This window comes from Ictidomys tridecemlineatus, chromosome 6 (genome assembly GCF_052094955.1).
Source record: "Ictidomys tridecemlineatus isolate mIctTri1 chromosome 6, mIctTri1.hap1, whole genome shotgun sequence".
Lineage (NCBI taxonomy): Eukaryota > Metazoa > Chordata > Mammalia > Rodentia > Sciuridae > Ictidomys > Ictidomys tridecemlineatus.
Genome location: NC_135482.1, coordinates 61024786 through 61037530, shown reverse-complemented (window position 1 = coordinate 61037530; position 12745 = coordinate 61024786). Strand labels below are relative to the sequence as shown.

General features: G+C 56.2%; 1 protein-coding gene and 1 long non-coding RNA gene across 2 annotated transcripts in view; one reads left to right on the top strand and one right to left on the bottom strand.

The window, feature by feature from the left end:
- The window catches only part of Smug1 (single-strand-selective monofunctional uracil-DNA glycosylase 1), a 48218-nt gene extending 44714 nt beyond the window's left edge, over positions 1–3504 (bottom strand). The window contains exon 1 of the mRNA XM_078014519.1: positions 3402–3504. The gene's annotated coding sequence lies outside the window, so the exon portion shown is untranslated. The remainder of the gene's footprint in view (positions 1–3401) is intronic.
- Positions 109–12099, top strand: LOC144364826 (uncharacterized). The gene is made up of 2 exons (XR_013422898.1): positions 109–383; positions 11774–12099. It is a non-coding gene; the product is annotated as an uncharacterized LOC144364826 (long non-coding RNA).
- Positions 12100–12745: the final 646 nt, after the last annotated feature.

The following is a 12745-nucleotide window of genomic DNA, read 5'->3' as shown; positions in this document are numbered from 1 at the left end:
GATGGCCATGGGGGGGTTCGCATGCTGCTGCTCTTCCTCAGACACCTCCCAAGGGCACAAGTCACCCCCCATGCCAAGCAGTGCCTCCTCTCCTGCCCCACAGGGCCAGAGGCTGTCCTTGCACGTGACTTCACTCCTGAAGCTTCTGACCTTCATCCACACAGTTCCCGGCCTTGCCCACCCTTCTCGGTTTATCTCAACATTAGCCACCCTTTCAAGCCTTCCACGAAGGCTGTCCTGGTCACAGGAGCCCACAATGACCATGCAGCAGCTCTCTGTGTGACAGGCACTTGGAGAAACGACATGGTCTGTCTTTCCTAAGGAGAAGATGCTTCACCCTCCCCATTTTACAGATGAGTCAACTGAGGCCCAGGACCAGCCAGGTAAGTTTCCCAGCAAGCAGGGAGACCATGGGGGCCTAGGACACTCTCCTCAATGTCCCCAAGTCCCCCCTTCCCCCGTCACTCATTCAGACAGGACCAATGCCTGGCTCTGAATCTCTCCATGCAAGTGCCCGGCAAGCTAACCAGCAGGGCCCGCAGCGGCCCACCTGACTGCTCGCCAGCCTACAGGGCTACTGGGACTCCCTTAAGTTCTCGGGGTGGCTCTGATGGGACTGCCTCTATCCCCACCCTTCAAGGGCCTGGTAAACTCCAGTTCATCCCTTAAGTGTCTGTGCCTCCTCTGGGAAGCCTTCCCTGAAGCAGGATCACACGCCATCGGCCCAGCTGCCTCCTTAAGGAGGTCCTTCAAGGGCAGGGATCACTGGGCCTGCTCAGCTCACTCCCTGAGGAACGCCTGTACACACACACACACACACACACACACACACACACACACACACACGCATTATTTAATTGAGCCAGACTTTTCCCCGTCTTCCTCCCCCTTCCCAGGCCCACAGAACAGAAGCATCAACCCTGGGGGAAGTCAGGAAGAAAGAGCAGGAACCAGGGAAGTGGCCAGGGAAGCCCAGATGCCCCAGGGGTGCAGGAGCACCTCTCTAGTCCCAGATACTCCTCCACCCGGCTTGACTCCTAGTGAGGGAGGGGGAGGAGGAGAGAGCTGAAGGGGGAGGAGAGCTGGGGTGGGGTGGGGAGGGGAGGGGAGGGGAGGAGGGCCGGGGGGAGCTGGGAAGGAGGACCCCCCAGCTGGATGGGAGCTTGTCCCCATCGTGTCCACCCCAGCGTCACTCCTGCCCCTATTTCTCTGCCCGGGAAATGGACACATCCAGGCTGGGCAGGGACAGAAGGCGGAAGTGCTTTCCGCACTGGTCCAGAAGGTGTCCCCTCCAGGTGTCCCCTCCGCCTTCCTGCAGGGCGGGGCTGAGCCAGAGAGCACTGTTCTGTCCGAGGCAGCTCTGGCCCCTGAGCCTGCTCTGCGCCACCCAGGAACCTCTGGGCATCGCAGGGACAAGGAGGAGGCAGGGGACACAGGGGCCTCGGGATTGAGCAGGGTGGAGTGGTGGTCGAGTGCCCTGCTCAGGCCTTTCCTGCTGAGCCAGTGGCGCTCAGTCCAACCATCTGAAGACTCAGGACACATTTAAAATGGGCGCAGAAACCACTCCCTCCTGCCACCCTCCCCTCCGCCAGCATCGCGGGTCAGGAGAGGGAGCCCGCAGGATTTCCCCTTTCATCCCTTTGAAAAAACCCCACAGATCTCGTCCACATCCCAAGAGCCCCCAAGGCCCAGGGGTCCTGCAGTGTCCCTGGTTCTGTAAGGCTCAGGGGTGCACAGCAGCCAGCAACTGCACTCAGCCCTGCCTCTTGCCTGCAAGGAACTGAAGGTGGGGACTATGGACCACAGAGGACTCTCCCCAACCCACAGAACCAGAGCCTCCCTCCAGGGGAACAGGAAACTTCGCTATGTTCAGCTTTCTTCGTTTACCCAAACTCTTGTTGTTCATGGCCTTCTCTGGGAGGAAGTCCTTCCTGATGTCTGGCTTACATCTTTCTTGCTGCTGTCTATTCAGTCCTCAGCAGTGACAGGAGATCACAGTGTGAACTCTAATGGTCAAGGGACTGGAAAGAGAACAAGTGCTTCCCCTCTAGTCTTGGGTAGGGAAATCACACAAAAGAAGAAATCATAACACAAAAGAAGAAGGGTGGTTCATTCTATTTTTCCCCACCCCACCCCCAGTGGCAATAGAAACAGGGGGCAGACAACTGGGAGGACTTCTGACTGAGAAAAGGAAGGAATACTGGAATGGGATTCTGAAGCCCAAAGTCCGCACCCCCTCTGGCTGCCTCTCGGGCTGGCAGAGACCCCTCTGTGGCAGCTGCGGGAGGCTGCAGCGCTTCCAGAGAAGCTCCACGAGGCTGGTGCGGCTGGGAATTCTCCCAACTCCAGTCGAAGGAAGAAAAACCTGATCCCTGAGCCCCCTTGTGACCATACTGGGGAAGGGCAGGCATCTCTGCCTCCGCAGGCCGGCTCTGCACTGGGCTCTGGGAGACTAGGGGAGGGGGCCCGGTTTCCGAGAGGCCCAGGGAGCAGCGCCGGTCCCGAGGCCCCAGGTCAGGGTGCAGCCGGGGAGCGAGCAGGGGAGGGGAGACCAGCAAGCCCCACAGACCTCAGTCGGCCACCCCCAGCTGGCGACCCTGGGCACATCCTCACGTGGTAAAAGGATCCAAACTCCCTTACAGGGGGGAGGGAAGGACCAAAAGCACAACCGTCCTCCACGGGAACAGCGTGGAATAGTTTGCAAAAGTTCAGGTCTGGGGGAGGGGCCAGGAGCCGGGGGCGGGGCTCTGGGGCTGTCTGTAAGGTGGGGTCAGGACCCACGGTCCCGCCCCTCTGGATCCGCCCCTCTGGAGCCCTTAGAAGGACACCCAGAGAGGTTCCCCAACAGACACCCATGCCATCTTCCAGAGGGTGGGACCTCAGTGGTGCAGATCAGCACCAGAGCGGGCAGCCACCTGGCCAGCCCCCAGGGGAGAAGGGCCCCTGTCAGCGAAGACCAAGTGTCAGAGCGTCAGCCCACCATGCCGGCGGCTCCCCTGGGCTGTGCAGGCTCAGACTTGTCCCGCCAGCCGGCTCCAGGGCAGCGGCAGAGCCTTGCTGGGCCACCCAGGTGAGCGCACATCCCTGGACAGCCGCTCACCTGGCTCCACCCAGACCTCTCCGCACAGACACGTCCAGCCCTGGACTCTCATGGCCCCGTGGGGAACATGCTGGAAGGTCAGAGTGAGTGGTAAGGCTGCAGGTCTCAGAGCAGAAATGCAGGGCAAAGGCAGGGTAGAAGGGGTCCTGGCCAACCCTTCCGCAGGGCCCTGAAGAGCCTGTGACCTAGGTCCCCTCTGCCAGCATTCATGATGAGGCTATGAGATGGGTATAGAGGCACCCTAACTGGGGTTGAGGGGTACACAGAAAGGGGGAACTAGGGACAGAAGAGGATTACAGACCTGGGTAGAAACCAGTCTTTCTCCCATGATCTTCGAACTGCTCTCTTCAGCTATTGGGAAGTTCTTCCAGGCATCTAACTTCAGTTCTTCCTGCTGGGATTGAAAACTGGGAAAGCACTTCTCCTTGGAGATTATTCTGGATTAGGCAGGTAGAGCAGGTGATAGTCAGAGGTGAATCTCATAATCCTCTTCCTCCCCATCTGTGGGGAAGGATCAGGGAATATGGGCTCCACATGGGGGCGGATGACTTGGGACAGATGACAGGGAGAGCTTCCCACGAAAGGGTCAAGGAAGACACTTTCTGAAAATATTTTAGATTATTAGAAACTGGAGATGACAGAGGAAGAAAAGCAGGCCGGATGTGGGTGGAGACTTGTCCATCAAAACCAGGATGGGGTGTGGCTCAGTGGTGCAGTGCCCGGGCCCTCCATTGGATCCCCAGCACCACTCCCCCACCTCCACCCCATACTCGCAAATAAGAGGGGAAACCAATGCAGCGGAGAAAAGGGCCTGGGGCTGTAGCCCAGTGGTAAAGCTCTTGCCTCATACGTGTGAGGCACTGGGTTCCATCCTCAGCATCACAGAAAAATAAAGATGCTGTGTGTTCATCCACACCTAAAAAAATATTAAAAGAAAAAGGTACAGAACTGAAGTGGTAGTGGCCTCTGGTAGAAAAGGCCCAGGCCTGTTCCTGGTCTTCAGCTTCCTTCCCAAGGTGGGAACAATAGTGCCTTCGGGGCCAAATGAACGTCACTGGGTGCCCTTCCTATAGGAAGTCAAATTCTGGCTTCCTCTGGACTGCAGCCTGGCAGGAGGGGCCCTGGGAGGTGCTGCCCAGCTCCACCACCTGTCACCTGGCCACCCATCAGGACCAGGCGGGTCCCCACCCCAGAACTCCTGGATCTTGGGGTGGGAGGGACTGGGTAAGAACCTGGATTTGACTCCCCCACATGTTTTAGGTCATCTCCCAAGAACTGCTGACTCAGCCTCGTGCTGTCACCTCTCAGAGGAATACGGGCCTGGAGGGGCTGAGCAACCTGCCAGGTCACCATCCGCAGACACCCAGGTTCCAGGCCGCTCGCTGGTCCTGCAGGCCCTTCTCGGCCCCCCACATCAGGAAGTCCCTGTTTCTGCCACTCAGTCCTGACTCTGCTGGGGCCCCCTCCCACTCTCCAACCCAGGTGCTGACAGCTCTCTTCCCCCACCCGGGTGGCACAGGTGATTGAACCTGGGGTGCCTTACCTCTTACATCCCCAACCTTTTTTATTTTTTATTTTGAGGCAGGGGCTTGCTAAATTGCCCAGGCTAGCCTCCAACGTGAGATCCTCCTGCCTCAGCCTTCTGAGTCCCTGGGACTACAGGCTTGCGCCACTGTGCCCAGCAGACCGTCCCCTTTCAGTCACCAAGACCTAAGTTGAAGCCAAGTGTCTGATGCCCATCCTGGCACCTAACCCATGGCAAGTGCTCCTCAGGAGTGGAATGAGTGACTGCGGTCATTTCCTCCAGACTTGCACCCGGAAGCAGGAACTCCCTGGGAGTCCCTGGGGGAGTCCAGGTCCTCCTGCTATTTCCACCCCTCCCTTCTGAGTCCCACAAGGAGCTGGAATCCAGGACACAGGATTCCCACTTCGTCCCCACCATCTGGGCTCCATCAGGGACCAGATCTGCAGGCAAGCTCTGGGGCAGGGTCACCTTGGTGAGCCGTCGGCCTCTTCATCGTCCAGGTAAACATGGGTCAGCAGGCCCCCAGGAGGCCTGGCAGTGCCAATGGCATGGCAGACCAAGGGCAGACCTCACACCCAGCCAGAGACCAGGAGAGAATCAACAGGAACGCTGCCACAGGATGCAGAAGGGTGCCTTCGGGGTCCCCTATCCAGGCTGGGTCCAGAGGGAGCCCATGTCCCTAGGCTGAATAGGCCCCTCTTGCTCTTGGCCCTCTGAGATAGGGAGGTCCCTCGCTGTCAGCTTGGCAGTGTCATCGGCCCTGAAGGTCTCCTGCTGCAGAGAGCCACGGGGGAAGAGGTCACCGGGAAGATGAGGCTAAGCTGAGAACGGACAGTGGAGCGAGCCAGGCAAATTGGGCAATGACCATTCAAAGTCACACCTGTGATCTGGAGGCCTGGCGGGCCGGAAATAGGTGGCTGAGAGCCAACCAGAGAACAGAGATGGGATGAGACGCCAGGACTCCAAAAGAGAGATAGCGAGGAACAGAGAGGGCGGCCGGGGAGGAGGGAGAAACCAAGGCAGAAGGGATGGGGACAGTGAAAGGAAGGACAACCCGCTTCCAGATGCCCCGGTGTGCCCTTGAAGTGCTTGCCTAAAGCAAGGACCCATCATCCTGCCTCACAGAGGAGCCCCCAGCCCTCGACCCCCCAGCCACTTGACCTCCCCAGGACTCCTAGAGGAGGAGATCCCAGAGCTCCTCCTGGGAGCCAGGAGTCTGGGTTCTAGTCCTGTATCTACTGCAATATGCTTTGGTGCCACCGGGGCCTTAGTTTCCCCAGTCATTAGAATTTGGGAGAATGAGGTGAATGTAGCTGTATGCATCTACAGTTCCATCTACTTGGGAGGCTGAGGCAGGAGGATCACTGGAGTCCATGAGTTCAAGATCAGCCTGGGCAACCCAGGGAGGACGCCACCTCCCTGGCAAAAACGAAAGAAAAAAAAAAATTGGGAGAAGATTGAGAAGCCTTTAAGACCATCTCCATCTGCTACTTTAAGAGCCCTCTGCCAAGCGTTCAGAGATGATCTCAGGTTGAGCAGGGATGGGGGAGGGGGTGTGAAAAGAGGTTAAACTGAAAATCTGGACTCCTAGGAGCCTCTTATTTTGCAGACAGAGTTCTGGGACCCCAGAAAGCTTATTGTGGGAAGATGAGGAGGTGCTCCAGACCTTTAGACTTGAAGAGGAGTCCATGTCCCAGCAGTGCCCCCCGCCCCCACACACACCCCCCCCAAGGAACCTGCAGAAATGCACCAACTCAGGGCTGGGGTTGTGGCTCAGTGGTGGAGCGCTCGCCTAGCATGCACAAGACACGGGGTTCGATCCTCAGCACCACATAAATGTAAAATAAAGATATTGTGTTCACCTAAAACTTAAGAATAAATATTTAAAAAAAAAAAAGAAAAAAAGAAAGAAAGAAATGCACCAACTCAGCCGCGGTGGTGGCACATGCCTATAATCCCAGTGGCTGGGGAGGCTGAGGCAGGAGGATCACAAGTTCAAAGCCAGCCTTAGCAATTTAGTGAGGCCCTAATCAACTCAGTGAGACCCTGACTCTAAATAAAATATAAAATGGGCTGGGAATGTGGCTCAGTGGTTGAGCACCCCAGGGTTCAATATCCAGTACCCCCTCAAAAAAAAAAAAAAGAAAGAAAAGAAAGGAAAAGAAATGCAGCATCTCAGGCCTGACCTGACCTATTGGGTCACCTTGCATTGTAACAAGACCCCGGTGAGAGCATCATGCCAGCAGAGGCTCAAGTGCACAGAGCCACCCAGAGCTCCGTCAGAGGCCCAGCTCCTCTGCTTGCTAACAGGCTTCCATTCCCTCCTCCACAGCAGGAAGATCACAGAACCCACCTCACAGGGCTGTCGTGGGGATGAGTGCCAACATCAGGTGACAGCGTCTGGCACGGTGCTTGGCATGCAGTGAGGGTCCAATTAGCAGTCAAAAGTGGTTCTCAGGACTGTGGGCAGAACTCTTGTAAGGGACTCATTATGTGTCCTATATGGTGCTTGGTTGGAGCAGCCTGGTTACCTGATGGCTGTGTGACCTTGGGTAAAATCCAGGATCTTTCTGTGCCTCAATTTCTCATGTGTGGACAGGAGCAGTCAGAATCCCTCCCTTGGAGGGTTGCTGAAGGATTAAGAAATTAGGTGATCTGATGCATGTGACAATAATCACTGTACTAATATAGGCCATAATTATAGTAATAATAGCTTTTACTATTATTATTACAAGAGCCCCAATCTCCAGACACCTCGATTCTAGGGAAGAAGGTACAGCGCCTTCATCCTCCGGTCAGCAGAGTCAGAGGAAGGGGCCAGGGCAGAGGCGGGGGAGCTAAAATGGAGGAGGATAAAAAGGAGCACTTCCAGGAGGCAGCTCTAGTGGTGGATGACCCATGTTCTGGGACCTGAGGTTCTGGATGGATCAGCACACACGCCTACTTCACAGGAAGGACAGTGGAGGAGGATTCCAAAATTTCTGCCAGGAGCATGCTGTGCAAGCCTGAATAAGCAGTTTGCCCTCTTGGGTCTCAGCTTCCTCCTTGGAAGATAAGGCGATTGAACAATTAGACAATCTCTGAGTCCCTCAGGCCTTAAGATGTTGATTTGGTGGTTTGGTACACACAACTACCCCTCCACATGCCACAACAGGGGTAATAACAGGGCAGGACACTCCCTTCCCACCTCTCCCTCACACACACAGGCACAGGGCCAGGAGGGAGACGCCTGGGAATTAACTGGCCTGGCCACAAGCAGCAGCTCCCAGCTCTCCGCTTTGCCCCCTGGGCCCCTTCCCTCGGCAGGGCCAGGTGAGCGCACACACCCTTCCTGTGCATCCCAGTCCTGGCGTCTGCTGCCCCCTGCTGGTCAGAGGAGGGATGGCGGTCTGGCCTGCAGAGCCGGGCTTGGAGGCCTGGCCTGGTGGGAGGTGGGATGTCTGTCCAGCCTTCGCGGGGGGGGGGGGGGGGGGGGGGGGCACCTCACAAAACTGCTATCCTTCCGGGATAGCGGTGAAGGTTGTGAGAACTGATGAGCCCAAGAAAGCCCATAGCTGACCCAGATCCCTCTGCAGGGAACAAATCAGATAAATTAACAGGTAAACAGATAGCAGTTATGAACCAGGGGCTGTCCTCAGCGCTTGGCTGAACGGCCTCAGTCCATCCTCTGGGAGAGGGGCTAGCAGGAATCCCCATTTTACAGATGAAGGGAGAGAGGCTGAGAAGTACCAAAGTGACATGACCAATGGGTTCACAGTGGGGCTGTACCCACCCCCCAACACAAGAGGCTGAGAGAGACCAAGTTGAGGCAGAAACAGACACACAGCTACAGAAACAGGATAGAAGTCTCTAGAACAGAGGAGGGAGATGGGGAGTGGGGGAGGAGGGGCAGGCAAGGAGAAAGGAGAGAGCAGCAGGATGGTTGGGAAGAGGGAGGGAAGGGAGGCGGGCTCCCCTTTGACCCCAGGGCCCCAAAGATGCTATCAGGCCAGACCAGGCCGGAAAATCCTTCCTGGATCCCTCCACATTCCAGGCTCTGCCGGGCTGGTTTTACAGCCTCGCGGGGCAGCCCGGACACTGTTTATGGCAGCCCCATTCTCCAGCCCTTGTCTCCAGGCCCCAAAGGCATCTGGCCAGGCTGAGGGAGGCTTGTGGGGGCAGGGGTCCCCCGCCCAGCTTCCCAGCCCCTCCTTTGAACCCTGCTGGGTGCCGGAAGGAGGGGGCTGGGTGCACCACCACTTAAGGCCCCTTCCAGGCTCCTGGCTGTGCGTCTGGGAGGGAGGAGGCAGACCCCCCAGGCAGGGGCCACCTCCAGAGGGCTCTAAGTCCCTCCTCTCCCAGTTCCTTGTTCTGTGACCTTGGGCACAAGACTTAACATCAGTTAACTTTCCTCTACCTCAGTTTGCCCTTCTGTGAAATGAAAATAGTGGTTATTTTTTGAGAATTTGACAGATATAAAGCGCCTGCCTCCAATTGTAACCGATGTAACTGATATGATTAGCCATCAGAGAGTTTGTAAAGAACTGCAGATTCCCTTCCCTTTAGGAAAGCTTCGCTAATTGTGCCCCCAGGCAGCCCCAAGGCCACAAGCTTCCTCTGTCCCACCTCTCAGCAGGGAGCCAGCCACCAGGCCTGCCCACCTCACCTCTGCCCGGGTTTGTGTGTGCGTTGCCCTCTGCTGGCAATGGGAGCAACTGCGTGCTCCCTGGCCCTCCAGCCCCTGAACCGAAGGTCCTCAGACACTGTTCCAAGGGTCTGAGAAAACCACTTTGAAATCTGTGGGGAAGAACCACAGAAGAGGGCCCAGATGGTTGTGGCTGTAAGAATCAAGGACAGAGGCCTAGCTAAGAAAAATGTTGGGTAGATGCAAGGGGACTTGAAAGAGGTTTGCAAGGTAGGGCAGGGGAAGGGAGTGAGAGAAAAGAAGAGGGGCCACGGCCCCGAGGGGAAGGGTGGGAGCCTGGCAGGGTGGAGAAGGCGAGCTGAGTCTCTTGCAGGTGCAGTCAGGACCTTGCAGAGCTGGAGCCAGCCCCCTGGGGCGTCCTCTAGATAAGGCTCAGAACTTCCCAGGGAGGGCTGGAAGGAAGAGCTCAGAATGTGGGCCTCCTCACACTTTCCTGCAGTCCCCAATTCTTTACCCAGAGGGATAGGAGTTTGAGGAAGAGCCTGTCTGTCCACCTGGATGCGATGGGAACCCCTATCCTCTGCATTTCTCGCTCCCGCCCAGTAGGTACCCACTCAGAAGGGGCACTGGGCAGTTCCACAAGAGGGTAAGTCAATCCCAAGGGACTTTGGGAGCTACACATTTGTTCAATGCCATCAGCAACAAGTCCTTGAACAATGTCAAGGGGTGCTGGGCTGTGGCCCCACTTTCTCTGCATCCCCCATAAGTCTGTCCTCCCCCCTCTGCTTGCTCTCCCACCAACTACCCCCTCCCCACACCACCACCATCCCCAGTCGCCAAGAATTCCAAACAAGAGGCTGGGTTCCAGGCCCATGTTTATCTCATGACAGGCTCTGTCATGTCAGAAGCTGCCCCTGCATCTGACCCCCTGCCCTGCCCCCAGAGCTCTGTTGAGAGGATACACTGAACAGGGATGCCCAGTGGACAGGGCCCCCAGGGGCAGGGGCCCAGGAGAGTACAGGGCCATATTCTCACAGCAGCCTGGGTCGGGTGTGTGAGGGTCTCTTCTCTGGCTTGACTCCTAGGAACCCTTCTCGGGCCCTGGGGGGCCACCTCCTGCTCATTCCCCTTCACAGGTGTCCCTATGAACAGATTGGGGGGTGAACCTGCCCCTGCCAGCCTGCAGCCTCTCTTCAGCCCCCATCTCCAGGAGCTGCGGGGTCCAGGCTATGAGACCCAGGCCTCCCCTTCTCCTGCGCCCTCCCAGAACAGAGTCTTGGGGAAGGGCCTGCAAAGAGGGCCCTGGGAAGAGGAATAAACAAACAGCGCATGGGAGAGGGACTGGGGATCCAGAAATGGAACTGACTTCAAGCAGGTCATAAACAAAGCAAGACCCACTGTAAATAGAGTGAAATTGACCATAAACAGAGAGTGAAGTGGGCTATGAGCAGAGGAATCCAGAGTAGATAAAAGCATGGTCACAGGCCCTTCGCAAGTGAACAGAGGAAGGAAAGGACTCAGGACCCTCTGGCCCAGGGAGAAGGGGTCCCCAAGGAAAAGGCACCCATGAGAGCTAAGAGCTCGCTGCTGTCTGAAGCCGACCCACCCCGATCCGAGTTGATGTCATCTCCAAACAATAGGAAGGCTGGAGGTAATACTTGCAAAATGACTTCCTGTGTCAAGGGCATGTGCAACCTGTCACCACATCACCATCTATTTTTATCCTCATGTCATCTCCCAAATCCCACAGGGCAGTGGACAGAGCCCAGGAAACAGTCTCAGGAGACAGATTCAGAAGTGCATTCCAAACTGCAGTGGAGAGCCGGTCCTGAGTAGGATGAAGAGCGTGGAAAAGGGGGCAGAGCAGGGAACCAGAGGCACCCAGCAAGACAAACATACAGAACCCTGGGGTTGGCCGGGTGCCAAGTCCCAAGGGACTTCTAAACTGAACATGGTGGTGCAGGCTGTAATCCTCCTCGCCGCTCTTCAGGAGGCTGAGGCAGGAGGATCACAAGTTCAAGGCCAGCCTCAGCAACTTAGTGAGACCCTTGGCAACTTGGCAAGACCCTGTCTCCAAATAAAAAATTAAAAGGCCTGGGGATGTGGTTCTGTGGCAAAGTGCCCCTGGGTTCAGTCCCTAGTACCAAAAAAGAAAGAAAAAAAGAGTCCCTGCTATCCTTGCCTCCTTCCTCCTGTCCTCTCTACTCAGCCTCACCTTGCCCTTCCTCCCTCTCTGTTCACAGTCTCCTGTGTTTTCTCTCGTCTCCGGTAACTTTGCCAAAGCATCAGGTTCAAAGGCAAAATGTTGGGTCAATCCCAGCCTTGCTTTCACATATCAAATGATTGGTCACAGTGCAGCTGTGGAGACACCTGCACACACACGAGGGTCTCACTAAGTTGCTGTCACACTCGGGGCTCGCTCCATCTCGACCTCCCCTCAACCAGGTCCCACCCTGTTCCCACACACACACTCCCAAGTCCAAGTGCTCTGCATTTTCCTTTCTCTTCTGTTCTGCACCGGCAGGCCCCTAGCTCTGAACTCGGCAAGCCTGGAGGGTGAAATCAGAGCCTGGCCCTTCGAGGGATGCGACTAGACTCCATTCTGCTCCTGTCTCTAGCATGGACCCGAGGCTGAGGGGAGACACAGAGGCCCATAAATCTTCCCAAATCTTCCCAAATCTTCCTCGGACCAGAAGAAGGTATAGACACTGCCAGACCTGAGAGCCATGACCTGCTCCATCACTGCACACCCCCCTACACACGTAATTACTATTCATAGTGCACAGCTGGGTGATTAATGACCTGATTAATAATTACTCAGGCTAATAAAATAATTAATTAATTTGGCAAGCCATTATTTATCTATTCATCCTCAGCCTGAAACTCTGCGACTAGGAGTTTGGGAGTCTCCCCTCCAGGCGCTTTCAGAAATGTGATCATTAATGTGGAGAGGGAAGGGGGGATGGGGCGTCTCCATCCTATCCTGAGACCCTCCCAAGGTGGGAGAGGAGAGGGCGGGCCTGTGCCCTTCTGAGAATGCATCCAGGAATCAGCCAGGCAACCTGACGCCCAGGAAGGGAGCTGACCAGAGAGACTGTGGACATTTTTTTGGGGGTAGGGGATGGGGATAGGAGAAAACACAACAGGGTACATGCGGCCAGTACATGTGAGCACCCAGGTTTGGGACATTCTTGGATGTGGTCTCTGCAGCATATGATTGATGACACCATTTTCAACAAATGATCTTTATCTTGCCTCTTGTCTCCCAAATTTATGATTTTGCCCCCAAGCTCCAGGCAAGACAAGCAAGGACTGGGTAACTGGGGGTGGGGTGGGCTAATTTGGGGTGGGGCCAAAGAATCAGTGGGGAGTCTCCAGGAACAAGCCTCCCTCTAACATCTGCTCCTGGACTCTGTATGGGATTTAGATTTGGGTCCCCAGAACCAACAGGATCCAGAGCACCTACTTCCCAGAGGAAGGGGAGCAAACAGCACAG